The sequence below is a fragment of the Triturus cristatus genome, chromosome 2_2 (genome assembly GCF_964204655.1).
Source record: "Triturus cristatus chromosome 2_2, aTriCri1.1, whole genome shotgun sequence".
NCBI classification, from domain to species: Eukaryota; Metazoa; Chordata; class Amphibia; order Caudata; family Salamandridae; genus Triturus; species Triturus cristatus.
In genome coordinates, this window is record NC_140582.1 from 1,250,480,974 (window position 1) to 1,250,506,873 (window position 25,900).

The 25,900-nt window shown below is 51.4% G+C and overlaps 1 protein-coding gene across 4 annotated transcripts in view; it reads right to left on the reverse strand.

Annotated features, from left to right (window-relative positions):
• Positions 1 to 14,367, reverse strand: part of LOC146863518 (uncharacterized) — a 287,879-nt gene extending 273,512 nt beyond the window's left edge. For all 4 annotated transcript variants that reach the window (XM_085642960.1, XM_085642958.1, XM_085642959.1 and 1 more), the window contains exon 1: positions 14,235 to 14,367. The gene's annotated coding sequence lies outside the window, so the exon portion shown is untranslated. The remainder of the gene's footprint in view (positions 1 to 14,234) is intronic.
• Positions 14,368 to 25,900: the final 11,533 nt, after the last annotated feature.

A 25,900-nucleotide genomic window follows, 5' to 3' on the forward strand; every position in this document is an offset into this window, starting at 1 on the left:
TAGTGGCACACAATCAGTACGGATGTCGGGATATTACAAAAATAAATTAACGGATTTAAAGTATACAGGAATTACTCTCACTTACCCCACCAGGGTTTTTGTTGAATCAGTTTTTGCTCCCAGAACACACTTCATCTTAAGAAGTCATTTGATTCAACTGCCTGAATGACTTCTTCACTTGTACGTCCAAACATCACAAGTATTTTAATTACAACAAGCTACTAATTTCAGACATCAAAACAGATGAAAACACGACATTTTAAATGTGTTTCTCTAATTTTCTTGCTTAACATGTTCACAACGTGCAAATGTTTTCGAAACGTAGGTTTTGCAATACTGCTACCTACTGGTCATTTTTTTTTTTTTTATCATCGAATGACCCAAAAGCCCCTGAAAATGACAATGCATTATGTATCAACCACGGTTCGTACAGCAGAGAATGCAACATAGCATTAGAAATTTGGGTTTGGGGAACTGGTACTAAAGTAGGCGGCGTTAATAACCCTTTACCCTTGGTGAATGAAGAGATGCAAGGTGACCAGTATCTATCCGATAACAAGTCCTAAACAAGCTCGTTTACACGGAAACGGAGCGGCTGTAAGTGATCTCAGGTCATAGAGATTCAGATTAGCCGCACACATAATGAATTGCTTTTCAGGGCGATCTGGAAATCAACACTGAGCACAGGCCCCTTTAATCGGATTTCCCTACGTGTAAACTATTTTGCTCGAAGTCCTTACACAAAGTAGGGAAAACAAGCATTGCGGCACCGGCGCTTTACATTTAACATTAAAAGTAAAGCGCAGTTGCCGCGAATATAGTAAGAGTAAAGAAATTGATGTTTTTTTCTATTTCTTTACCTTTGCGAAAGTGAAAGTCATCACGGTGCTAATGACCGATGAAAGACAGATGGCGGCCGGCTGCACGCGTGCAAGCTTGCATGAACGCAAGCGCAAGGCCAGCGGCACTTTGAAAACTCACCTACTAAATGTCTCGCAGAGCATCGCATGCACGCTGACTCAGCGAGACCTAAAAAGCACTCTTTCTGGACCAAGACCTAGCTTTCCGCTAAATTTGATATAATTTTGTTCAGCGGTTCGGGCTGCAGTTGCGTTCAAAATCCCTATGGGAACTAATAAGGGAAATGCAGTGTTTTTTAGCACCACCCTCCTTTTTTTCAGCCCCTGCTTGACAAATTATCCCAAAACTTTCCATCCGCTACAGGCAACTTTTTTAGTAGAAGATTTCATGAAGATTTGTCAATATATAAATTCCCATAAAAAACCATAGGTTTCACACATGTTATAGTTAGCTGTACATTTCACTCGTAAAAAAACAATGAAATTCCACGTTATAGTTAGATCAGGTAACTATAACTTGCGCGCCCACAATAAACTGCTGATGACGTCACATATTACATCACTCATGACATGGTCAGTGACATCACTCATCACATCAATGATGACATCTGAAATGACACATTGTGGATTGCGGTCGCGCAAGTTATAGTTACCTGATCTAACTATAACGTGGAATTTCATTGGTTTTTTACGAGTGAAATGTACAGCTAACTATAACGTGTGAAACCTATGGTTTTTTAAGTGAATTTGCAAGGTTTTTTAAATGCTAATTCCTAACTATAACGTCTGTGAAACCTATGGTTTTTTCAGTGAATTTGTACGGTTTTTTAAATGCTAAGTTATGTATTTTTTATTTTTTTTCTGGTTTTTCACCCTGCGCTCACCCTGCGCGCACGTTGCGCTTCGCGCACCGTGCGCGCGCTGTGGGCACTCGGTGCGCTTCGCGCACCGAGCGCCCACGTTGCGCAGTTCATACCGTGCGCGCCTCGCCTTTTTTTACACAGTAACAATTTTTTTTTTCCCTTGCGGGTCATTCAATTTATTTAATAAATGTGATTATTTCGTTTTTTTTTTTTTTTTTTGCCGCGCGCGTACGGTAAGCTCACCGTACGCGCACTCCGCGATTTTTTTAAAAAAATTATTAAATGTATTTTTCGTACTTTTGGGTCCTTCGTGGACGCCCTGACAAACGCTAGGGGGTCTGCAACTCTCTCCGTTGCCCCCTTTTCACGTTATCCACCTTTGTTTTTCAGTGCGAGAGACAGAAAATGGCGGCCGACACTTTGATTTCGACCGATTCGAATGTTTACAGTCATGTAACCACCAATCAGAATTGAGCTCGCGCACGGCACCGTACACGTACGGTAAGCTTACCGTAAGCGCACGGAGCGCGCTTACAGATATATATATTGATTTAAATGCTATTTTCTCAGGACCTACTGAACAGATTTACACCAGACCTGCAAAAGGCACATCTCTGACCTGAGGACTACCTCTCTGCCAAATTTCAAGTAATTCTGTTCAGCCGTTCGGGCTGTAGCTCGGACTAAACGTCCTATGGGAAAATGTATGGGGAAAACGCGTTTTGGGACCCCCCTTTTTTCTCAGCCCCCGCTTGACGAATCCCCCCGAGACTTTTAGGGTAGGAGCGGAGCGGAGCGCCCCACCTATTTTGAAAATTTCGCGAGGATTCGTCAACCGGCGCCAAAGTTATTCCAAATAGAATGTTGCGGATTTCCTATGGAAACACGGTCCTAACTATAACTATCTACTGGCAACCGCCAGTAGAATATATATATATATATATATATATATATATATATATATATATATATATATATATATATATATATATATATATATATATATATATATATATATATATATATATATTCGTATATTCATTCTCAGGGATGTGACATTCCAATAGCCTGCCGCCCAGGAAATATTGTTTGGGGTCAGGGGCAACAGTTTTTCATGTGTATTCTGTCCTTGGGACAAGTAGACCCAACCCCCTACATCACAAACCCTCTGGCTGCCAGTCTACAGCACCACATTGTGGATCAGGGAAGGGCACTGTCTGCAGTTAAGGTCATATTTTTGCCCATGTCATGTTAATGCTGCTCAAACTTGTGTTCATGGTTCATTAATTGAAAGCCTTTATTCATAGGGTGAGCGCTCTAAGTAAATGTTGTAAGCTCCGAATGCACTACTGACAGTCGTTCCAGTATCAAAATGCTCTCTGATTTGATGTAAATATTTGCAGAAGCTTGAAAGCAAGATTGATGATTCATTGCTTTAAAAATAAAATGTTCACAAAAAAATAAAAGCAGAAAAAAAAACATTTTGCTAAACTACTGTAAAATTCCAGGTACCATTTCTTTGCAGCATCATTTAGTAACACGTGTTGGTGCATGCTAGTATTTCCCAAAAATATTCATAATGGAAAATCAGTGTAACCAGTTTCAATAGGATTATGGGAAACAAACAAGCATTGTCAAAGCCAGTAGGTCTGAAATTGGTAGTCAGCATTTTAGTTTCGTCAATGTGTGACTTGGTTTGGCATGGTTTTTGTAAAAACATTTGTGTGGGAGCCGCCAGGCCCTCACCATTATAACCAACATTGGCAAAAACAAAATTTGGTCTAAAAAGCACACAATGCCACAGTAGTTACTGGCACTGAACAAAACTACTTTGTGTTCATATATGGTCCTTGTGAAACAGTAGAATGCTGACACTCACAGTGAAGCCAGCTGATACAGAGAGAGAGACAGAATTTTAATAAACACAAAAGGTCACGGTCAAAGCCAGACCAAATTAGGGGCCTAATTATTAAAGAAAGTCCCAAAAGTGTACGCATGGTATATGTCCTTGCATCAAGTTCAGCTATACGGCTTTTATGAATTTACAGAAGTAGGACAAGAAATAGTACTCCTAGAAAATATTTGTGAACTGCATTTTAGCATGAGCAAATATGCATGTGTAGAGTTGCTCACACAAAGAAGAGTTGTTGAAAACCCTTAAAACATGCAAGTTAGTAGGTTCGCATAGACTCCAAGGGCATTCCAACCCTGGAACTATTGCTTACCACTACCTTCAGTCCCAGTATGTACATCTGCGGAAATGGGGCAACATAAGGGGATTGCAAGTATTCAAACACTACTATGGTATGAGCCCTGGCATAAGCTGAGAGGCTACAGCAGAGCTCTTATATAATGAGATTGCTGCCATAATTTGTCGCTGCATTACATGGCACCAAAGGGGCAAGTGGATTTTGTTACACGACAAGTAGGTTTATGAAGCAAACTTCCCCATGGACAAGTAGATATTTTATTAAATTCCACACCCATATACACACATACACGTTTTAAATCTCAAATTAATTTTATGCTTGCAGAGCTAAAAAGAGTGCACTCCTGTATGTGATACTAGGAGCTTTTTAAAGCAGTTACGCAGCACAAACCATGTGTTCCTGCCATCCAGCCTTTACTGAGGGGACAAACATGCCCGAAAAATGCTTTTTGAAGTGGAAGCATGCTATCAATAAAAAAGAGAGACTTTCAAACTATGTGTATAGGCACCCACCATCTTGGAGTGGTGTTTGTACAATATTTTAGCTTTGAACCTTCCTACCCCACGTGAAAAGATGATTAAATGATTCCTTATATATACAAAACCTGATTCTGTAATAAATAATCTGACATTTCTCACTTTACCTAATCAGTGCTGTAAAATCCATTAAAATCCGCAAACACAAGAAAAACGTATTGAACACATTATGAAAAAAAACATTAAACAGTTTATATACATTTCCCCTTGTTAAAGTGTGCTGAATAAAACGGAGTTACATGTCCAAGTAAATCCGTCATCCTAAAGTAATATGCATTACAGCACTATTTCTTTTTATTAAGCTTTATGATATATACAGACTGACATGTATTTTTCTGTGCTGAGTATCGGAGCCTATACTCCTCATTATTGTAGGCGATCTGTTCTCATCAAAATGACACAGGTTTATCATGCAGACCATGTGGGCTCAAGATTCCTAACATATCAAGTTTCTGTAACATTTTCTATATTGGATTGCTTCATGGAACAAAGTATCCAAATGTATCACAAAACCTATTTTATCTTGTAGGATATAACTGGTTTCATTTTGCTTTCCTACATGGCTGTTTATTTATAAACAAAACAAAAACATATTTTAAAAAAACAGTGCAAATCCCCATTGAAAAGCATTCTTTATGAGAACATTATATCAGAGAGCACTTTTTATATCTGTCCTTTCAAGTGTATTTTCATCTCTTTTTCAATATTGAGACCCTGTGGAGATGTGGCTTCTAAGTCAATAATACATTTAGACTCAAGGTGTTTAAGGGCTAGTTGTATAATCCCTCCACTATTGTTTAAAGCTGGTCAGTGCCATACGTATAACTCACTCCTCACTGCCTCTGTGCAGTTCAGTGTAATGTCTAGAAATGGCATTGTGTTTTTCATTATACTCTAAAATGGGTTTCATTAGTAGATTAACTGTACACATGAACAGATCAGATTACATGATGTACAAACAGAACTGCAGCTCAAATGTAACGATGGTTCAATTTCTGCTATTGTGCAGTACATCCTAGATCTTATACTTTTACTGAATTTACAAGCCTTACATCCTAGATCTTATACTTTTATTGAATTTACAAGCCTTACATCCTAGATCGGAATACTTTTATTGAATTTACAAGCTTTACTGCAATAGTGGGATACAATCCCACATTACACAAACTACATTTTTGAGATAATGCAACACTATGCCTCGAGGGCCAGATAATCCACAAAGGTACGCATGGTGGAGAATTCTTCTGCGGCAGTGCCATAAACAACAGGTAGGCTATTTGGAATGTGTGTTGGGAACTGGTTTCCTTGAAGCCCTTTGCCTCCTAGTACCAGCCTAGTACCAGCCATAGCTCAGTGTGGCTTACAAGCTATTCTTGGAGATTATGTACTGTATAAATCAATGGGAAATACCAGAGTGTTACAATAGCTTCTGTGAGGGTGGTTCGGAGCTGGAGAGAGGCGCAGAGGTGGCTCCAGGGGTATCTTTGGAGCTGCTGACAAGCAGTGGATGTGAGCAGTATGCTTCTTAAAGCTACAGAGGCAGGAGTCCTGCGGAGTATGTGCATTAGAGCTCACGGCAGGCCATGGGTTTAGCGACAGTGTACATGAACCGTTGTGGGTGGAGGCTGGATAATGTTAAAGGGATGTTGGAGCAGAGGAGGCCAAGTAGAGCAAGTGAGGGTGAGCAAGACAGACCTGATCTAGGGAGCATGTATGTGAGGTGCTGAAAGGGAGGAGAAAGAATAGCTCGGATAAGGCAGGGGATAAACAAAAAAGAGGCCCCCTATCCTACACACATTCCCAGAGACTAGAGGAGTGGTGCAGACTGCAGCTTTTACAACAAAGTTAGAATTTCACTGAAAGCGTCAGCATGGTCATGTCCTATTTTTGGTGAAGGTAGACACCTTTGACTGTCAACAAGAATACGCGTGTAGAGCAGACAGTAGGGCTTTGGATCAGCTCCGTTCAAACAAGGGCATTTTCTGGTCAGCACACTTTAGACACTGCTCTAAGAGCTTGTCAGTCACACGCTGGATATATGGCCAAATAGAATCTCTTGGCCTTTCGGTATGTTAACACACTACAAGTGAATCTACAGCAATGGACGAGAAGCTGTGTTAAAAGGAGGAGCAGCTGTTGGCAAGAGCTAATGGGCGGAGACAGAAGCAATTTTTAAGAATTAGATTTCTGCCACGGATACATCCAAACCATCAGTGTGAAGCGATTGATACAGAAAGGCTTCCTTGCAGTGCGACTTCCTTGAAGTATGACACAATCTTGTAAAAGTATTGGATTCTGGGTGCTAGATGGCAGCTTCAGTCAACAGTTTGTGAAGTGTCAGGATACAGAGAGGGTTCTTTGAAGCATGACACACTCGTGTAAAAACACTAGTGTCTGTGCCTATATGGCAACTTCAGTCACCAGGTGTGTGAAGTGTCAGGATACAGAGAGTGTTCCTTTAAGCATGACACTCGTGTAAAAGCACGAGATTCTGGGCACTAGATGGCTGCTTCCAGTCTATCAGTGTATGAAGGGGTGTAATACAAAGAGGGTTCCTTGAAGTATGACACTCTTGTAAAGGCATGAGAGTGTGCCTAGATGGCTCCTTCAGTTACCAGTGTGTGCGGTGTCAGGATACAGAGAGGGTTCCTTGAAGCATGATACTCTTGTGTAAAAGAACTAGATTCTGGGCGCTAGATGGCTCCTTCAGTCACCAGTGTGTGAAGTGTCAGGATATAGAGGGTTCCTTGAAGAATGGCACAGTCTTGTAAAAGCACTAGAGTCTGTGCCTAGATGGCTCCTCCAGTCACCAGTGTGTGAAGTGTCAGGATATAGAGGGTTCCTTGAAGTATGACACTGGTGTAAAAGCACTAGAGTCTGTGCCTAGATGCTCCTTCAGTCACCAGAGTGTGAAGTGTCAGGATTCAGAGGGTTCCTTGATGTATGACCACAGTCTTGTAAAAGCACGAGAGTGTGCCTAGATGGCTCCTTCAGGTCACCAGTGTGTGAAGTGTCAGGATACAGAGGGTTCCTTGAAGTATGACACAGTCTTGTAAAAGCACTAGATTCTAGGCGCTAGATGGTTGCTTCAGTCAGCAGTGTGTGAGGTGTCAGGATAAAGAGAGGGTTCCTTGAAGCATGACACGTGTAAAAGCACTAGAGTCTGGGCTCTAGATGGTTGCTTCAGTCAGCAGTGAGAGGGGTGTCAGGATATAGAGGGTTCCTTGAAGTATGACACTGGTGTAAAGCAATAGAGTCTGTGCCTAGATGTCTCCTTCAGTCACCAGTGTGTGAAGTGTCAGGATATAGAGGGTTCCTTGAAGTATGACACTGGTGTAAAGCACTAGAGTCTGTGCCTAGATGGCTCCTTCAGGCACCAGTGTGTGAAGTGTCAGGATACAGAGGGTTTCTTGAAGTATGACACACTCTTGTAAAAGCACTATAGTAGTCTGTGCCTAGATGGTTCCTTCAGTCAGCATTGTGTGAAGAGTCAAGATACAGAGAGGGTTCCTTGAAGCATGATACTCTTGTGTAAAAGAACTAGATTCTGGGCGCTAGATGGCTCCTTCAGTCATCAGTGTGTGAAGTGTCAGGATATAGAGGGTTCCTTGAAGTATGACACTGGTGTAAAGCACTAGAGTCTGTGCCTAGATGGCTCCTTCAGGCACCAGTGTGTGAAGTGTCAGGATACAGAGGGTTTCTTGAAGTATGACACACTCTTGTAAAAGCACTATAGTAGTCTGTGCCTAGATGGTTCCTTCAGTCAGCATTGTGTGAAGAGTCAAGATACAGAGAGGGTTCCTTGAAGCATGATACTCTTGTGTAAAAGAACTAGATTCTGGGCGCTAGATGGCTCCTTCAGTCATCAGTGTGTGGTGTCAGGACACAGAGGGTTCCTCGGAGTGTGACACAGTCTTGTAAACGCACTAGATTCTGGGCGCTAGATGGCTCCTTCAGTCCTTGATGTTAGCCAGCATAGTTTCAAGTGCTATGCTGGCTAACACTTTGATCTGCTTTGGGGGAAATTAAAGCAATTGGACTGTATTATGGACAATCTAAGCTGTGGGAAGTTGAACAAAGCGCCTGATGAAGTGGGGGAGGGGGGGAGCCCTATAACATCTGTGGTCAACAAACATGGGCTTGACTTGCAACCGATGGGTACTGTCCCTCCTCTTCCGGACACCCCCTTTGTTAACCCCAGTGTATCTTGCCGTAACCAAAATTATGTTTGTGCCGAACCCCACTCCCGCACTGAGGGAAAGTCTGAGCATGTTCCGAGTGCACAATATAAACTACCCAAATTTGGCCCTAGGGAGTGCGAAATGCAATCGGCCTCAGCAGGGTATTATTGCAGCTGACCCAAGCTATGATGTTGTAGACCGTCTCAGGGACACACACTTAAGTCCAAATACTGATGTTCTGAGCCTACCACCTGCCTCCAGTCCTTATGTGCTAGTACTGGCTGGTGTTTCTAATCTTGTTGGGGGTCAGAGGGAGTCCTGGCCAGATCTACGCAACAAATCTGTAGATTGGCTACGCAAACAAAGGTTTCCATCCTTCCTCAATGGACGAAATTATCATGGCCAGGAGAGTAGGGTGGGTTGGCCAATTGGACAAGAATATCAACGGAGACTGTATTGTCCTCAACTTCCGTAGACCACAAATGGTCCGTCGTTTATTAAGTGTCCAAGAGCAATCCTTCTCACAAAGCACTGGTATTTGCGCACTCCCCTTAGGTTACTTTTACTAACCACCAGCCATACCGTTCAGGGATGTTTATGCACTACCGCTGGCAGCTAATAGGTTTCATGCACTTTCCAACTTAGATGCCCAGGACTGACAACTACCGCTGATGACTAACACACAGGATTACGAGGAGGACCAACTAGGTATCATACTCCCATCTTACAATGATAAGCCACATTTAACCAGGGCTAACAGGGGAGCTGACCGGAGCATCTTAAGTTGGAATGTAGCGGGGCTCCAATCTAGGCTTGGCGACCAGGACTGACTGCGCATAATAAAGGAACAAGACGTAGTCATGTTCCAGGAGGAGACCTGGGCTACTGACGACTTACATATCGGAGGGTTCCACTGTTTTAGTGTAGTAGCCTCAAGCCCCAAAATGGATAGACCGTCAGGGGGCATATTTATTGGGATCAATGTGGCCGCTGGAGGCAGTTTCAAGGCCCTCCCAACTAATAGTAAAAACTATCAAGTTGTGTTTTTTACAAAGAGTTGGTTTCTACCTGGTAAATTTTTATAACAATGATTTCCATTCTGTTCCTAACAGGAACTTCATTGGGCTTTTTGATTTATTTCTAAATAGATAGCCAGCAAAATATGGAGGGACCCATTGGGATTCTCTTGGGGGGAGATTTTAATGCCAAACTTACCGATGTGGAGCATGATGAAGGGACAAGCAATTCTGGTCCCTCATTTCGTAGGGGTGCAGAGCTAGCAATGTTTTTAAGATTATATAATTTGGCCAATGTTATTGATTTGATGGGTGGTCCTAATGTCACCAACCACAAATTACCAACATTTAGGGGAAGGGGATGTTCCTCAACTATCGATTTTATTTTTATCTCCCCTTCTCTTGAAGATCAACTAATGGCCGCAGAGGTCATTGCCACAGATCATGGGGATCATAACCCTATTAAAATAGTAATGAGTTCTGCACCTCGACCAGTGTTTCCTTCTGAATGCGGGGCAAAAAACCTCACGCCCTCAACTGATAATTTAAGACTAATATGGAAGGGCGTTGATAGTGGCGAACTCTTTAAAACATTAGTTAAGGGCCATATGTATCTCATTAACTCTTGCTTGTCAACACAAACTGCACACACTGAGGTAGTCCAGGATTTTTCTAAACTGTGTCTGGCCATCAAAACTCTCCTGTCGAAACCTGCCCCATCGGCAGGAAGCAACCCTAGATGGTTCGACCGTGAGTGCACATTGGCCAAAAGGAATCTCCGCAGGGCATTGTCATCTAACTCGAGGTGTGCCATAGATGTACAATTGGCAAGGCGGAAACATAACATTGCAATTTCGAACAGAAAGGGAGCTCTTCTAAACGAACGCTGGGAAACCCTATCACAGGCCGCAAGCATAAACAAGCATTTGTAATGCGATAGGTCTCGCAGTTACACGAGTTAAAGCTATTGGCATTGTAAATGACAATAGGCATTGTTATTTGCAATGTCAATAGCTCAAACTTGCGTAAATGCGAGGCCTAATGCATTGCAAATGCTTGTTACTAATTCCAGTCCCTTTTTCACCCTCTCGAGGTAAGCACGCGTCGTAAAAAAATAATGCTGCCACCCCCCCCACGAAAATAAAGTACTGGCACATTCTGTCTGTCAATGCAGACATATTGCCGCTATTGCTGTTTAGCTTCGGCAAAAAAAGTTTTTTAAAAATTGCTCTCTGAGAATGCCGTACGGCTCATCCAAAAACGCAAACCAAGCAATGCTGCAAAGACACGCAGACGCCATTAAGCATGAGCAACTTCTGCATCAAGAAGCAACAACAGCCGAGAAGCACCGCACATGCATATGTCAAGGAGGCAACAGTTGTTTGTTTTAATTTACATTATCAAGACGGAGGATGATCATCTTGGAGCAGTACATAAAAAAAAATATTTAAAGTGCTCCACAGCATTTGTCTCTTTGGTAAATGAGGGGCTTGCAGGAAACTGCAGCTAACAGACCCACCAAAAAGGACATGGGGGCAACAGTAGAGTGGGGGGGCAACAGTGGAGTTGGAGAGAGGCTTAAAAAAAGTGCCTAGATGCAGCAGTGAGCAGCGAAGGTCAACAACAGTAAAGTGGAGGGATCAATGAGGGCTCAAAGGCAGGTCCAACTAGTGGCAGCAGCAACTATAGGGAGAGAAGCATGGAAGAAATAAGTGGAAGTTCCGGATTTGTTTTCAGACTTTGCGCAGAATGGTTTAAGGACTACACTTCTCGCTGAGATTTTTGAAGGGGCAATCCATTTGCAGCTCCACATCCGAGTAATTCTTACGCCGTACCAAAGAAAATAATATAGTGCTGAGGTCCTTTTCATTATCTACATTAATGGGCTGAATAACTCGCTAAAAACCTCGACCTACGATGTTCCCACAATTAATGGTAAAACTCTTCCTGTGTTACTATATGCGGACGATGCGGTCCTCATAGGCCGCACTCCCAACTCCCTGCGTATTTTAGTACAGACTTGTCAGGTATATGGACAGCTTGGATCTATGTGTTAATTTAAAAAAATCATTTTTAATGTCCTGTGGTCCTGGGAAGCGACAGCTAAGTTCTATTGCAGTGGGTAGTCAGAAACTGACAAGCACACGCACATTTCCTTATCTTGGGTTGGTCTTTGCTGCAAACGGCTCCTGGACTGAGCATCTTGCTCACTCCAGGAGCAAGTTCTCAAAGGCCAACAACTCAATTCTTAGCCTTCCCCGCCCAAAGACCACTGGTGCTATTTTAGCTACTCAAAAAAAAAAATTATTACAGTGCGTCCCTGTGGCCACATATGGGGCTGAGATTTGGGGTATTGCAAACAGTTCCTGCATTCAGCAGGAAGAAAATAGGTTTTGCAGGAAACTGCTGGGTATCCCAATCTCCACCCCACAATACATTTGCCACAGAGAATTTAATCTTAATTTTATATCGGATTTTATACGCGCCCGACCTGCTCTTTTTTGGTTATCAGTATGGACGAAGCAGGCCGCATCCCTTACTAGAAAGATTATTAATGACTGCTTTATGTGTGAGAAAGGGATGGTAATTCCTTGGTTGAGTGCACCAAAGCTTGCGCAGTGTCAACAAAGAACGTATCTTTTTAAACCCAAATATAGTTGAAACTGTGTCTAAAAAGGAGCTAAGAGATGCCCTCTATTCTTTATACAATACAGAAAGGATTGGAATCCAAGAAATCTTCTGTTCTTAGCTACATGTCTATCGAACAGTATCAGCATTCCTTACCCATATATCCCACCCTATGCATGAGTCATTGGGAAAGGAGCCTACTATTCTGCTTAAGAGCAGGAACTGTCAGATTTGCACTGTGTTTTCCCCTTGGTTACCACCCTATCCTCGATCACGTACCATGCCCTTGTGATGGGGTGAGTGGCCAATCAATTTTACACTTTTTATTTTTCATTATTATATAAAATACATAAAGTGGCTTTTATATCCATTTTTTAAAAAGAGACGGTCTATTAGTCTGGATAATGCTTACTCGTGTTTAGTCTCTATGGCTAACGAAGAGTTGATTTTTCGTACAAGTACATTTTTGAGAATTGCTACCAGAACACAAGACCATGTCCGACCCCTGAGATTTTATTATGACTGACTATCTATGTACAACTGTAGGATCACAATGTTTTATATAATAGTCGTTTATTACCAATGAAGTTCTTTTTAACTTGTAACCTAATTCATCAAAATGTTATGGTTATATCATTGTACATTTTCCCATTGCCATGCATTTCTAACTCTTCGCTTGTTATTTAATTTGTTATGATGCTGTGCTTTTATGGGTACTGAGTTACCCGAATAAAGTTTATGAACTGAACTGACTCCTTCAGTCACCAGTGTGTGAAGTGTCAGGATATAGAGGGTTCCTTGAAGTATGACAGTCTTGTAAAAGCACTAGACTGTCTGTGCCTAGATGGCTCCTCCAGTCACCAGTGTGTGAAGTGTCAGGATATAGAGGGTTCCTTGAAGTATGACACTCGTGTAAAAGCCCTAGAGTCTGTGCCTCGATGGCTCCTTCAGTCACCAGTGTGTGAAGTGTCAGGATATAGAGGGTTCCTTGAAGTATGACACTCGTGTAAAAGCCCTAGAGTCTGTGCCTCGATGGCTCCTTCAGTCAGCAGTGTTTGAGGTGTAAGGATACAGAGAGGGTCCCTTGAAGCATGATACTCTCGTGTAAAAGAACTAGATTCTGGGCGCTCGATGGCTCCTTCAGTCACCAGTGTGTGGAGTGTCAGGATACAGAGGGTTCCTCGAAGTGTGACACAGTCTTGTAAAAGCACTGCATTCTGGGCGCTAGATGGCGGTTTCCAGCCCATCAGTGCATGGAGTGGCGCTGGATGATAGGGCAGGGCTGGTTGTGGGCGCAGCAGACCCGGGGCGCCTGACTCTGCCCCAGCCCTTCCACCCCCTCAGAGGGCGCGAGGCTGCTGATGAAGTACAAGTGACGAGTTGAACCGGCTTTTCCTTGATGAAAGACAGGGGAGGGGGGGGCAGGTTTAGGGGAGGGGGGGCAGGTTTAGGGAGGGGGGGGCAGGCTTAGGGACAGGGGCAGCAACGTGGTGAGTCCTGGGTGGGCAGTGAGACTGACATGAGCTGGGCAGAAAAGGGGGGAGTGGGGGGGGCAGTGAGACTGGGGCAGGGACAAGGGGGGGACACTCGGTGGGGGCAGTAAGAGACTGTGATATTTCAGTGGGGGGGGTCCCCGTGAACCCGGGAGGGGGGCTGGGAGTGCAGGGAGAAGGGGGGGTCTGTCAATCCGCTGCACTGGCCCCCGGTGGCCCCGGCGGTTGTCACTGAACGGTGGGGGCTCCTAAGCCTGTAGCACGGGGGGGAGGGGGAAAGAGGTGAGACCCTCGGTCTGTGACCGGGGGGGGGTGTCTGTGACATGGACCGCAGCTCCTACCCAGCCCTCCCCCCCCACCCCCGTGAGGGGCCCTCCGCACTCGGCCCCCGGGGGAGGCCTCCGCGCCCCCTTACAGCCCCCTCCCCACACACACGGCCTCACTCACCTGCTGGGCCCGCGGCCGCCTCCGGGTGCGATGACAGGAGGGGGAGGGAGGGGTGCACTTCCGTTTCCGGGTCAGAGGGGAGCGGGCCAGGCCGCGACGCGCGGCGGGGAGAGGAGGACCCTCCCGAAGCCCCGCCCCCCAGAAGCTAAAGGAGGCCCGAGCCCCGCCCCCCCTCGACGCTCCACCCCTCCCTCCAGAGCTACGAGGGTCCTACAGCCCCCCCCCCCGCGAGCTCCGCCCCCCTACAGAGGCACAGGGGAAGCCCTCCGCCCCCCCTCCAGAGCTCAAGGAGGCCCGAGCCCCTCCCCCCAGCTCCGCCCCCCCTACAGAGGCACAGGGGAAGCCCTCCGCCCCCCCTCCAGAGCTCAAGGGGGCCCGAGCCCCTCCCCCCAGCTCCGCCCCCCCTACAGAGGCACAGGGGAAGCCCTCCGCCCCCCCTCCAGAGCTCAAGGAGGCCCGAGCCCCACCCCCAGCTCCGCCCCCCCGACAGAGGCACAGGGGAAGCCCTCCGCCCCCCCTCCAGAGCTCAAGGGGGCCCGAGCCCCTCCCCCCAGCTCCGCCCCCCCTACAGAGGCACAGGGGAAGCCCTCTGCCCCCCCTCCAGAGCTCAAGGGGGGCCGAACCCCGCCCCCCGGAGCTCCGCCCCCCTCGACGCTCTACCCCTCCCTCCAGAGCTACGAGGACCCCAAAGCCCCCCCTCCCTCCCACCGCGCTTTTTTTTTTTGTTGCATATTTATATAGCGCGAACTCGACCCGAAGGTATTGGAGCGCTATACATAGCACCGTATTTACATTACACATTCAGGCACGGGGAGATTGAGTGATTTGCCCAGAATCACAGGATGTGGACGCGACCTCTAGGCTCGAACCCTGGCTTCCAGCACCAAAGTCGGCAGCTCTTGCCGGCGGACCACATCCTGTCCATTCTTTATTATCATTCGTCCTTCACCCGGCGGCAGGGGAGCCTCTACAGTGGAGCGCAGGGACTCACAGAGGGACGAGGGGCCTGGAGGCGGCGACCGCACTGACACCTACAACTGTGACTCCAGGTGTGAGCGACAACACCACTGACACCTACAGCCGTGACTCCAGGTGTGAGCGACACAACACCACTGACACCTGTAATGTCGGGCCTTGGGCCTAGGAAACAATCACTGCGGCACACAGGTGTTACGTTAGTGGTCAGTGCAAAGCCTCCCACGCCCAGCGCCCTGGGCTTTTTATTAGTGTTCGTGCGTGCCGTCCGAGGGGACGTCGGGCTCACCCAACTCCGGCCACGCTACAGGGGGGCGTGACCCTGACACACGCGCACGGACCCTCGGGCAATGGTTTGGTCCGTTGCGCCAACATTACATTCCTCCTTTACCCAGAAATGAAAACAAACGAAATATGTCGCCTGGCGCGACCCAACAGTTTAACAGTCTCTAAAAGTCTCATGGAAAACCAAAAGGAACAGTCTTACTTGGCTTTGGTGGAGGTGCAGGCTTCCCCTCACTCCAATGGTTGACAGCGGGCCACAAAGTCTCTGTACCACTGGGATGGTCGCGGGCACGGGCGTAGATGGTACTTGCTCTGGCTGCGCCCGTCCGGTGGGGTGAGAAACATGTCCTCTGAACTGTCCGCCTCCACCGTGTCCGGGCGGCTCGGCGCCCCTTGTGGCACCTCTTCTCTCCCCGTTGGCGTGGAAGAACCCGTTCCTGCACTCTCCGCCCCACGTGGCTCATCAGCTCCTGTGGGATTCTGAGGGCCGGGAGACGGCGTTGGGTAGTAGTCTTCTATCTCCGGAAGGTCTTCCTCCACTTCATGCGGGACCCCCTTGAAGAACGATACGTTTCTAGTGACCTCTTCACCGCCTCTGACTGCCGTGACCAGGGTCCCTTGGACGTTGGTGACAGTCCACGGGGCTAGCTCGAAGGGCAGGCGGAATTTTCCCCCGGGGTGGCGGTCCTTCACTAGCACCCGATCGCCGACTTGGATCGTACTATCCGCCGCTCTCCTCCTCCGGGAGGCTTCCTGGTTAGTCTTTGTTCGGCTTTCTGTGGAGCGGTTGGGTGGGTCCGGTGACGACTCCCACACGGGGTGGTGCGGGATGGTGTCCCGGATCGCTCGGCCCAGACACAGGCGGCTCGGGGGGACCCCTGTGGTGCAGTGAGGCGTCAACCGGTACTCGCGCAGGAATTGGTAGAGGGCTAGCTCCACGTTGAGGCCATCTGCTAGGGCGATCTGAATAGTTTTGTTTAGAGTTCTCATCAGTCTCTCAACCTCTCCATTTGCTTGCGGCCACCTCGGGGTTATGCGTCGGTGCTTGATGCGGTGGGATTGCAGGTACTCTACCAGCTCAGTGCCGTTGAACGGTGGACCGTTGTCCGTGCGCAGCTCACCTATGAGTCCATGGGTGGCCATGATCTTCTCCAGCTTGGGGATCACTTCCGCTGTGGCTGTTGAGGGAACGATCTCTACCTCGGGGTACCGCGAGTAATCGTCTACCACTACCAGAATGTATCGCCCTCCAGGTAAGCTGCCGAAGTCAGCGCTGGCTCGTATCCACGGTGAGGTAGGGCCTTCTTCAGTGATTACGGGTGCTGGGGGGTCGGGTAGGCTGGTCGCCAAGCACACCGGGCACCGCTAGACCGTGTCCGCTATCATCTTGTCAAGTCCCGGGAACCAGAGCTTGCACCTGAGGCTATTTTTTGATTTGACGATGCCTTGGTGAGCGCCATGCGCCAGGAGGGCCGCTTGTTGGGTGAGTCTGCTAGGCAGCACCAGGCGGGGGCCTCTCAGGAGACAGCCTTCAGGGGAGACCGACAGTTCGTTCCTGACGAGGTAGAGCGCCTTCAGTGATGCTTGAGCCTCGGGCGTGCGAAAGGACGACGGGCTTTGGAGCGGCTTCCAGTTTCCTGACGCGACCGCTCGGATGGCCATCTGGAGACAGTCGTCCTCTTTGGTAGCCAGCGCTACCTCCTCTAGTGACATCGGCAGGGGTCGGGACCTTTCCACGATCATCCGGACATACTCCTCTGTGGCGGCCGCCTCCGTGGCTTCCACGTCAGTGGCCGGGCGGGCATGCCTGGACAGGAAATCGGCTGGGTTTCGGGCGCCTGGTCGATACTCCACTGTGAATTGGAATTCTTGGAGCTGGAGTACCCATTTCTCTATCCGCGGGGGAGGGCGTGATGAAGAGCCTTGGAACAGCGGGACTAGGGGTTTGTGATCAGTGATCACCACGAACGGGTGTCCATACAGGTAAATGTGGAAGTGGCGGCACCCCCACAGGATAGCGATGGCCTCCTTCTCGATCTGCGAGTACCGCTGCTCCGTGGGCGTGAGGGTTCTGCTTGCGTACGCGACGGGGGCCCACTCTCCACACCTCTGCTGCTGGGCTAGCACGGCCCCTAGGCCTGTCGGGCTGGCGTCTACTATGAGTTGTGACTCGAGCCGGGGGTCGAAGTACGCCAGGGTGGTGTCGGCTGAGAGCGCCTCCTTGGTTCTCTGGAATGACTCTTGCTGTGCCGGGCCCCACTCCCAGGTGGCGGAGGCTTTGGTGAGGTCGCGGAGGGGCCCAGTGAGGTCTGACAGGTCTCTGATGAACCTCCCGCAGTATGTGACCATCCCAAGAAAACTGCGGACAGCCGTCACGGAGGTAGGCGCGGGGGCCGCGATGATGTCCTTGACCTTATCCGGATCCGGGCCTATCCCTTGGTCGGAGAATCGGTACCCAAAAAAGCTAATGTCTTTACGCAGAAAGTCACATTTATCTCTGTGGAGGGTTAGGCCTCGCTCCTGGAGCCGGGAGAACACTGCTCGGAGGCGTCGGATATGTTCGTCAAGGGTTGGGGCGTGGACTAGAATGTCGTCACTGACGTTTAAGACGCCGTCCAGCCCTTGCAGGACATTCTGGATAATGTTCTGGAACACCTCAGCCGCGCTCAATATCCCAAAGTTGAGCCGGGTGTAGCGCCAGAGGCCGGCGTGCGTGGAGAAGGTGGTGATTGGGCGGGAGTCTGGGTGCAAGGGGAACTGGTGATACCCTGATCTCAGGTCCATTATTGAAAACCATCTTGAGCCCGATAGCTCCCCAACTATGTCGTCAATGGTCGGCGTCAGGTGGCGCTCGCGCCTGATGGCCAGGTTGGGGATGCGCATGTCAACGCAGATCCGCACTGCATCCGGCTGTTTCGGCTTCTTCGCCACCACGATGGGTGACACCCATGGGGTGGGTCCGCTCACCCATTCGATAATTCCTGCCTGCTCAAGTGTCCGTAGTTCTGCTTCCACTTTGGGTCGTAGGTAGAACGCAATGCGTCGGTGCCGGAGGGCCACCGGGGCGACTGTCCTGTCGATGTGGAGGTGTATGGCGGGCCCTTTGAGGCACCCGATTCCTTCAAACAGGGCCGCATGCTCCTGCACCAGGTGGTCCAGGTTGCGGGTTTGGACGGTGAGTGCAAAGTGGATCAGGCCCAGGTCTTGGGCTGTTCGGCACCCCAATAGGAATCCCGTTCCTTCCTGCGACACATATATTTTGGTTGGCAGCCGAGTGGTGTCGTGGGACAGATCTGTCCTGAAGGCCCCGCACAGGCGTAGGGGGCGATGGGTGCCGTAGGCGTACACTTGCACCCTCGTTGGACGGAGTGGCGGTGCGCTCCTCAGCGTCCGGTACACACTGGCAGCCATCAGGTTGATTGACGCACCGGTGTCGATCAAAGCGGTTATGGCCTGGTCCTGTACTGTGATTGTGCACACGGGTCCGGTCGACGGCGTCACTGCCAGGGTGTTGAGCATCCGCACGACATGCATCGAAGCTACATCCGCCTCGTCGTCGTCATCCATGTCGCTGTTAGCGGAGGTGCTGGGTAGGGGTGCCAGCTGTCTTACCCTCCCAGGCGGGCCTCCTTGCTTCTTTCTTGACGTGGACAGGCATACACTCGCGAAGTGGTTGGCTTTGCCACATGCGCTGCAGATTTTGCCTTGGGCCGGGCATGCTCCTCTGTGCGGTGTCACTCCTCCGCACCACACACAGGCTCGGCCGGGGGACGGCTGGACTGGTCTCGGGCTTCTCCGCTGGGGGTGCTTCGTGCGAGTGTCGGCTACCTCCGTTTTGAGGGCGCACACCGGCTCCGTTTTGATTGCGACCGCCGGCTTCGGCTCCATGTGCGCGGCTCTGGCCTTGGACAGTTCCTTCGAGCGCCCTAGCGTGAGGATGTCGCGCATGGGCATATTGTCCGCCTCCAACACCCTTTCGCGGAGTTTTGACGACGCGCAGCCTTGGATAAACTGTGCGCGGATCTCGTCGTCCGCATCGGGGAGCGTGCACGTGCTGGATAGCTTTTTCAACCTGGCGTAGAAGACGTCCACCGACTCTTCTGGGAGTTGGCGGGCCTGGCGGAGCAGGAATCGTTCATAGTCCGCGCTTGCGAACGGTTCAAAGTATGCCGTGATGGCGTCGCGCAGCGTGGCGTAAGTCATGGGCGGCCCACCTTCTACCACGTCTTTTGAAATGTCATGGATCGCCTCACCTCCCAGGTGTAGCAGCATGGCACGCCTCCGCACAATCGCGATGTCCGCCGCCACGAAGTAGTTCTCCAAACGTTCCACCCATTTCTTCCATCGTGCGGCTTGAGACGTCGGGGTGCCGGTGACTTCGAAGGGCTCCAGGGGGGGCACGTTGGCCATGGTCGCCGAGGGCGGCTGCAGGGGCGTCACAGACTCACTGCGGGGAGGCACACCGCTCTCCCTGGCGTCGTCCGTGGGCGGGTAGGTCGAGCTGAAGGCCAGGGGCCACTGGGGAGTATGCAGGGTCGACCAGGGACGTCCCACACTGCAAAAACGGGCCTCACGCGAGATGCGTGAGGAACGGCAGGTCCGGGCCACGTGTTGCACGCGAGATGCGTGAGAGACGGCAGGCGGGTCCCAGCGTTCCGCGCGCGCAGGCTCCGCAGAAGAGGCAGGCTGCCGGAGAGGGAGGAGGCAGTCTGTGGGGCCCGGGGAAGCCGCCGGGAGCCCAGCCAAACAGGTGAGGCCAGTGGGGGACCTCGCAGGGCGTCCAGGGGGCCAGAGGCAGCGCGGGGGCCGGGCCAACAGCTGGTGGTGCGAACTGCTCCTTGGGCAAGAGCGTGGGTTCGATATCGCGCGATGGGGTGGCGATCCCACTCTCGTCGCCAGTGTAATGTCGGGCCTTGGGCCTAGGAAACAATCACTGCGGCACACAGGTGTTACGTTAGTGGTCAGTGCAAAGCCTCCCACGCCCAGCGCCCTGGGCTTTTTATTAGTGTTCGTGCGTGCCGTCCGAGGGGACGTCGGGCTCACCCAACTCCGGCCACGCTACAGGGGGCGTGACCCTGACACACGCGCACGGACCCTCGGGCAATGGTTTGGTCCGTTGCGCCAACATTACAACACCTACAGCGACACAACACCACTGACACCTACAGCCGTGACTCCAGGTGTGAGCGACACAACACCACTGACACCTACAGCCGTGACTCCAGGTGTGAGCGACACAACACCACTGACACCTACAACCGTGACTCCAGGTGTGAGCGACACAACACCACTGACACCTACAACCGTGACTCCAGGTGTGAGCGACACAACACCACTGACACCTACAGCCGTGACTCCAGCTGTGAGCGACACGACACCACTGACACCTACAACCGTGACTCCAGGTGAGAGCGACACGACACCACTGACACCTACAGCCGTGACTCCAGGTGTGAGCGACACAACACCACTGACACCTACAACCGTGACTCCAGGTGTGAGCGACACAACACCACTGACACCTACAACCGTGACTCAGGTGTGAGCGACAAAACACCACTGACACCTACAACCGTGACTCCAGGTGTGAGCGACACGACACCACTGACACCTACAGCCGTGACTCCAGGTGTGAGCGACACAACACCACTGACACCTACAGCCATGACTCCAGGTGTGGGGGACACAACACCACTGACACCTACAGCCATGACTCCTGGTGTGAGCGACACAACACCACTGACACCTACAGCCGTGACTCCAGCTGTGAGCGACACAACAACACTGATACCTACAGCCGTGACTCCAGCTGTGAGCGACACAACACCACTGACACCTACAACCGTGACTCCAGCTGTGAGCGACACAACACCACTGACACCTACAACCGTGACTCCAGCTGTGAGCGACACAACACCACTGACACCTACAGCCGTGACTCCAGCTGTGAGCGACACAACACCACTGACACCTACAGCCGTGACTCCAGGTGTGAACGACACAACACTACTGACACCTACAGCCGTGACTCCAGCTGTGAGCGACACAACACCACTGACACCTACAGCCGTGACTCCAGGTGTGAGCGACACAACATCACTGACACCTACAACCGTGACTCCAGGTGTGAGCGACACAACACCACTGACACCTACAGCCGTGACTCCAGCTGTGAGCGACACAACACCACTGACCCCTACAGCCGTGACTCTAGGTGTGAGCGACACAACACCACTGACACCTACAACCGTGACTCCAGGTGTGAGCGACACAACACCACTGACACCTACAGCCGCGTCCGCCTGGATGGGTTGGCTTTATGCGCCTGCTCCAGTGTTGAGAGCTCCCCCTCTAGCGCCTCCCGGTCCCCTCTCCGCAGCCGATTGAGTGCTGCATTGAGGGCCAAGCAGCTCCCTCGGATGGACGCCTTGAAGGCGTCCTAAGTAGTAAAGATCGATGTGTCCTGTACCGGGTTGAGCTGAAAGAATTCCCGGATCGCCTTGCGGAGGTCGTTACAGGAAGACTCATCCCGTACCAGAGACGCTGGAAAAAACCATCTACGCGGCGCAGTCCCTTCCGGAGACCACTGAAAGCCCAGCGCCAGTAAGCTGTGATCAGAGACCGAAAGGGGGAATATCTTCGCTTCCCTCAGAGACCCCTGGAGGGATTGGCTATAGAAAACATGGTCCAGGCGGGAATAAGAGTTGTGCACGTGAGAAAAGAAGGTATAATCACGGGAGAGGGGGTGTAGAGAACGCCACCCATTCCACAGACCAAGCTCCTCGAGCCGCCTACGTGTCTCCTCAGAGAAGAGGCCGGTATTGGCCCTCCGCTGGTGGGAACAGTCCAAGTCCTTGTCCCAGGCCAAATTGAAGTCGCCCATCAAAAAGAGGCCGCCCTCCACAAAGTCTTCCACCGAACGCAACAGTTCCAGGAGGAACCGGTTTTGTCCAGTATTGGGAGTATACACCACTAGGAACGTGCAAGTTCTACCAAGGAGCACTCCCTTAACTACGAGCCATCTGCCCTCCTTATCGCCACGCACCCCCAGCGGTTGAAACTGAAGGGTCGAACGGAACATCAGGGCCACCCCCCTGTGTTTCGACGCCGCCGAAGACCTATAGATAAGAGGGAATTGCCTATGCTTGAGACGTGATTCGTCTCTCCGGGCCAGGTGCGTCTCCTGGAGCCCCACCACATCCAGGTGATGGTCCAGGATGTATTTCCAGACCTTCTGGCGCTTCTGCGGCGAGTTCAGCCCCTTCACATTCCAGGTACCTAAGGTAACAGCCATCTCACCACACTCCCCTCTCTCTTCCCCGCCTGAACCCTCCTCACGTCACACAGCAACATCACACCTCCACCAGCACGGCCAGCCCTCCCTCTCCAAATTCGGACCAGTGGCGCCCCTCGGGAACATCGCTCTCGAAGCACAGCACCGGAGATTATCAGGACACATCTCAAATCGTCATGCAGCACATCGGGCCTATCAGCCCGTAGTTGCCTCACGTCTGGACTCGGCAATGAGGCCAAGAACCCCAACCCATTCCGCCCCCAACTCCCTCGTCCGCAACTGCCTCGTGCACCGTCACTCATCCCAGGGCCTCCTTCCATTCCCCAACCGACAAACATCCCTCGTACCGCTTATACCCTCCTCCCCTAGCTTCCACCACTGGACCCTCCCGTCCCCGACCCAACCAACCCAATCCCCCCCTCCCCGGGGACCCCCCCAACCAGGGACCCACCAAAAAAGAACAAAAATAACTTGAATATCCAAAAACCCATAGTTGGGACCACTGTGGTTATCCCCCAAGTTCCTGAGGTGGGGTCTCTGCCCACATCCCTCCAATGAACAGGTCCAGGGTGTCTCCTCACAAAGTACATCAATACCCAGTGGTACCTGAAAGGAGGACGGCCCTCCGGCGCCGATCAAACTGAGGTCCCCCGGGTGGCTAGGCAGCAGAAGAAGAGTCCTGTAAGGCTGCCTCCGTCACAGTCACCACCGAGGCCACCGCAGCATCTCTTTCCTGCACACTGGTCGCAGAGTCCGGTCGACCCGGGGCGGCAGGACGCCCCACTCGTTGCCAAGGGAAGGAGCGCCGACGTTGCCTCACAGGCGAGCCCCCATCTCCCAGCGGGGGGGACCCGTCATCCAGTCCAAGAAGATCCTTGGCAGCCTGCAGAGAACGGACCTGAACCAGCCTGTTTTGCCACCGAAAAATCAGCCGAAACGGATGCCCCCATGAATAGGTGATATTTCTGGCCCCGCAGAAAGGACGTCACGGGGCGAAAGTCACGGTGCTTCTGCAGCGTCGATGCCGCTAGATCTTGAAACAGCTGAGGGTGGTGGTCCCGATAGAGCAGCGTTGGAATCCCTCTTGCCTTCCGGAGTATGCGCTCTTTAAGCTGATAGTCGTGGACACAAACCAGAATGTCTGGGGGAGGAGCCCCTGTCCCTCTTGGCAACCCCACTCGGTGCACCCTGTCCATCCGGACTTCGCGGATGTCATCTTCTCCCATAAATAGGCCCTCCACGTAGCCCCGCAGGTCCCCAGCCTCTCCATCTCATGGCACCGAGCGGAAGCATATGTTGTTCCGTCGGGACCGATTTTCTAAGTCCTCCGCGTGGGCTTGGAGGTCCAAATTCTGTTCCGTGAGCCGGAGGACGTCTTGCTGGAGCTGATGGACATCGCCAGCAAGCCCCAAGTCGTGCTCTTCCAGGGTTGCCACTCTCTCCCCAATACCATCCACATCTCGGCGTACCTCCCGGAAGTCAGAGGCCAACTGGGAGCAAAGGCTGGTGATGTCCTCTTTGATAGCGTTAAACAGTTCCAACATAAACGCCTTGGTGACCGGCGCTTCATCATCAGATGGCTTGGGGGGTTACTGGCACCAGGCGGTGTCGAAGGGGCGGCACCCCGCTGCGGACCGTCTCGTCCGGTTTTGCCTCCACGAGTCTTGCCAGACATCGTGTCTTAATCGAGGTAGGTCGATGCCACCCACTGGCAGGTCCCGCGTCACCCCCACTGGCACTCTTCCACCACGTGCTCCCCTAGTCGGGGGGAGCCGGTATGCGGGCAGGGCCACTCCTCAGTTCGTGCCCAGTGTGGGGGGCTGTCCGACAGCACCCAGATCACATCCGAAGGTCAAATGTCCCAGAAAGGGGCTCGCTCCCCCGCACCACCGGCCACAGGACGTCTCCCCGATCAGTCCCGTGTCTTCGGGCCTCCCGTCCACTCTCCGCCTCCAGGGACGCGCAACCAGCCGGGAGGCTCGCGGGGCGATGGGTCCCCCAGAAACCACCGTCAGGAGCCCCCAGGTGGGTCGCCCACACCCCAGGCCCCGGAGCAGGCTTACCGGGTCTTCACGGGGAGCGCCTGGGTCCAGGTAGAGCCCCTCCAGCCCTTGGCTCTTCCAACCGGCCGACTGTCCCAGAGCGGGCCCTTCAGCGTCACCTCGGCGGAGCGCGCTCAAGCTTCCCACGCCCCAGAGCCTTCCCGGCGCTTTCAGGCGGAGGCTCTCCGGGTCCGCAGCCCCACAACCGTCTCCGTTGCTCTCAGGGGCCCAGAGGGGCCGGGCACCCCCCGCACACTGTATTGTCCGTATGGGGCGAACTCCTGCTCCACTGCTCTTCGGCCTGATGGCGCACACAGGCCTCGCTCCCTTCGCCGGGGTGGGGATCCGGGCCCCCCGGTGCTCACAGCCGCGATCAGTCGCCAGGGAGGGCACTCCGTCTCCGCCCGCCAGGCCATCGAGCCTCCCCACCGCCTCCAGCACAAGGCTCCACCCTCACTAGGAAGCCGGGCCCCACAGCGTCGGCCTCGCGTCTCAGGCGAGATCCTGGCTCCTCCTCCGCCAGTCGCCTCACAGGCCTCAAACGGTACGAGACGGCCAGCCCCTCGGGGAAAGCCGCCGGCGACCCCAAAGCGTCTCCGCTGCCGCCGGACATCCAGCGCCACCGCCGCCAGGTCTTAGAAGTCCCCGGGAGGCCGCTAACTCAAAGCTTTACAGGTTCGGCGCCGGAGGGACCTAGAAGAGCGTCCTACTCCGCCGCCATCTTGACTCCGCCCCGTCGACCTCTTTTTTTATAGTGCACCAGACCCTAAATAGTCTGCTTTATGCACGAAAAGCGTTTTTAACCCAACTCGAACCCAGTTTTATTAAAATTACATACTGGTTTTACGAGTTTTTTAATGTTCACTCACTGCAAATCACTTCACTATACACCCAACACGGTTCTCTGATCACTACTGAAAAAACCAGAGGAAAAACCTCCGGGTGGAGGAAGCATTCATTAACCCAATGATGATGCTGTCACGCTGTCAAGCAAGTAGCGGATAATCGAACATACCGCTAATTCCCACCTGCAAAAAACGTGATTGAGGGTTTCTTAACAGTACTCTGTA